The sequence below is a fragment of the Salmo trutta genome, chromosome 3 (assembly GCF_901001165.1).
Source record: "Salmo trutta chromosome 3, fSalTru1.1, whole genome shotgun sequence".
Classification (NCBI taxonomy): Eukaryota; Metazoa; Chordata; class Actinopteri; order Salmoniformes; family Salmonidae; genus Salmo; species Salmo trutta.
Genome location: NC_042959.1, coordinates 16340742 through 16344286, shown reverse-complemented (window position 1 = coordinate 16344286; position 3545 = coordinate 16340742). Strand labels below are relative to the sequence as shown.

Genomic DNA, 3545 nt, shown 5'->3' with positions numbered 1-3545 from the left:
CAGAAAGGCCCAAAATAATTTTAGTAAATGGATCCTTTGTATGGTATGGTACCTTCTTAAAAACATTCCATATAGCTTAATTCCATATATGTACTATTGTCATCTATAGTACATAAATCTATACACATTTATCCATACAACAACAAACAAGTACTGTGGATAACGGGACAATTAGACAGTTCAAAAGAAACAATATATGAGACACCATAGTATACAGTAACATGAAAGCTAAGGTGGTGACCTTATGACATAACAGGCTTGTCAGGTTTACCAAAGAAATGGGTCATGGGTTGGAACATTTTACAGGAAGTATTGAACACTATGTTCCAGCCAATGAGGTATGTTTTCAAGTTTGAATACTTGATCTTGGGTTCTCATTTAAGTACAGACCAAATAAATACTACCAGTCTAGAGGCTACGTACCATGATGGTCAGATTAGGGGTTGCTGTGATTCTTCTCAGTGCAGTGTGTAAGTACAGTTTCATCACTGGTACTATATCAAAAATATTGTTGTTGGGGTGCCGTGCAATTCAAAATAGTTCAAGCTTCTTGAAGGATAGGATAAATAGACATTTAGAACGTTCAGCCAACACACATACCATCTAAAAAGAAATAATAACTTGAGTCAGTTGTCACGCCCTGATCTGTTTCACCTGTCCCTGTGATTGCCTCCACACCCTCCAGGTGTCGCTTATTTTTCCCAGTGTATTTATCCCTGTGTTTCCGCTCTCCCTGTGCCAGTTAGTCTTGTATGTTTAGTCAAGTCAACCAGCGTGTTTTTCCCCCCATACTCATTTTCGATTCACTTTTTCTAGTCCTCCTGGTTTTGACCCTTGCCTGTTTCTGGACTCTGTACCCGCCTGCCTGACCTTTCTGCCTACCTTGACCATGAGCCTGTCTGCCACTCTGTACCTCCTGGACTCTGGTTTTGATCTTTTTCCCTGTACACGACCATTCTCTTGCCTACCCATTTGGATTATTAAACATTGTAAGACTCCAACCATCTGCCTCCTGTGTCTGCATCTGGTTCGCGCCTTGTGCCTTGATTTCAGTGTTAATTAACAAAGTAAGAAAAATACATCTTAAACATCTGGAATGATTTTCACATCTTGATTTTCGATTATTTGAAAAGTTCAGACTATTGTTGTCTCTTGTTTAGCATAACTACAGTATTCTTGTGTTTCTGTTTCCATTTGATTTAGATGTAGACCATGTTAACCTGCTAAGTCCAGTGATCACTGTTCAACTTGGTGATCCTGTAACCCTGCTATGTGTTTTCCCAGAAGAAGAATTCAGCGATGAGCAAATGTACTGGTACAAGCAAACTGTGGGAGGTATTCCACAACTTGTGACATCAATGCAGAAATATTTAACAGAGCCTGTGTTTCACTCTGGATTTAATAATTCACACTTCAATGTAAAATTGGCTCAATCGATGTTTCGCCTTACTATCATGAAGACGTTCCCAGAAGAAGAAGTCATGTACTATTGTGCAATTGGAAGAGAGATGACTGAAGTTTAGAGATGGCACATTTCTGTTTTTTAAAAAGTAAAATAATTGTACTTTTTATTTTTTGGACAATTTGTTAAGTAAAAAGACAAACGCCTGCCACTTTTGTGATTTCTCAGCTAACAAAAAGATTACAGTAAAATATGTTTATTTATATTAGCTGAACGTCTGAAAATTACTCTGTTCTGATTAATTTAGGAAACGGTCAGAGGTCTGACTCGACCAACAGCCAGAGGCTAACCTTGTCCATCCAGGTACTGTGTGTACAGTACTCTCTGAGCTGAACCAGGAGAATCCCATCCAGGAGTCATTTACACCCCTGGGAACAGGAGTGATGATTGTGAGAAGAGCCCTGAGACTCCATCTCCTACACAGAGCTGTGTCTGCAGCCTCTCCAAGAACAACCTCAGCCCTTCTGATGCTGGGACTTACTACTGTGCTGTGGTCACATGCGGGGAGATCCTGTTTGGTGACAGAACTAAACGTATCAGTATTAAAGGTACAACTTCTTGTTAAATTGATAAAGCACCTTACACTTGAAAATCTTAATGCAAACATTGAAGCATATTTTAAAGGTACCATTATTTAGTTTAAATGGGTCAAAGCGAAATAAACGGTGTTATCAAACTAAATTCTGAACCACGTTAGATCTGTGTTATATCATGCTTGACAAAAAAGCTGCATTGTTGCCAGTCCAACGCCCTGTGCTAATAATTTAATCCTAGCCTCAGAATGCACAATCCCTTGAACATATTATTGTTAATGTTATTATTTTGACTTTGCTGTTATTGTGCACAATGGAGTTATTATTTACTGTACTCTCTTACTTAGGTGCCAAACACATATGTTACACTGCATTGCATTTCTCTGAGAGGAAAACTAAATGAGGAAGAAAGAGAGACACCACAGGAGAGTGTGTATTCTGATGTCAGGTACTCGGGCTGGGAGTGAACTTTGTTTCAGATACAGCATGGACAAAATTATATTTTTCAAGCATCTCTATTTAGACAAAATATTTTAGCTTACAATCTCAGTGCATTGCTCTTTGATGAACTTTTCCAATATTACAATACAATATCCTAATAAAATTACAAACATGTTGCTGCTCAAAATGCCTTCTGGAGTGGACCACTTACTCTGAGCTAGCTGACGTCTGCTAAATGACTAAAATGTAAATGTAAAAATGTCAACTAGTAGCATGAGGAAATGCATCTTTAAATCTCCATGTACACTAAAGGCCCAAAAGTATGTGAACACCTGCTCATCAATCATCTAATTCCAAAATCATGGGGATTAATATGGAGTTGGTTCCCCATTTGCTGCTATAACAGCCTCCACTCTTCTGGGAAGGCTTTCCACTAGATGTTGGAACACTGCTGCGGGGACTTGCTTCCATTCAGCCACAAGAGCATTAGTGAGGTCGGGCACTGATGTTGAGTGATTAGGCTTGACTCACAGTCGGCTTTTCAAATCATCCCAAAGGCGTTGACGGCAGGGCTCGGTGCAGGCCAGTTAAATTCTTCCACACCGATCTCGAGAAAGCTTTTCTGTATGGATCTCTCTTTGTGTATGTGGTTTTGTCATGATGAAAAAGGAAAGGGACTTCCCCAAACTGTTGCCACAAAGTTGAAGTACAGAATCGTCTAGAATGTAATTGCATGAGTAATGTTAAGATTTCCCTTCACTGGAACTAAGGGGCCAAGCGAGAACCATGAAAAACAACCCAAGACCATTACGTCTCCTCCACCAAACTTTACACTTGACAGTATGCATTGGGGCAGGTAGCATTCTCCTGGCATCCGCCAAACTCAGATTTGTCCGTCGGACATCATTATGTGATCAATATATGTGATTCATCACTCCAGAGAATGTGTTTACACTGCTCTAGAGTCCAACAGTGGCAAGCTTTACACCACTCTAGCCAAGGCTTGATATTGCCCATGGTGATCTTAGGCTTCTATGGCTTCTCAGCCATAGAAACCCATTTCATTAAGCTGCCGACGAACAGTTCTTGTGCTGACATTTCTTCCAGAG

The 3545-nt window shown here is 39.9% G+C and overlaps 1 long non-coding RNA gene across 1 annotated transcript; it reads left to right on the top strand.

Moving 5' to 3' along the window:
* The first annotated feature begins 266 nt into the window (after nucleotides 1-266).
* Nucleotides 267-1292, top strand: LOC115169313 (uncharacterized). The gene is made up of 2 exons (XR_003870842.1): nucleotides 267-470; nucleotides 1204-1292. It is a non-coding gene; the product is annotated as an uncharacterized LOC115169313 (long non-coding RNA).
* The last annotated feature ends 2253 nt before the right edge of the window (nucleotides 1293-3545 follow it).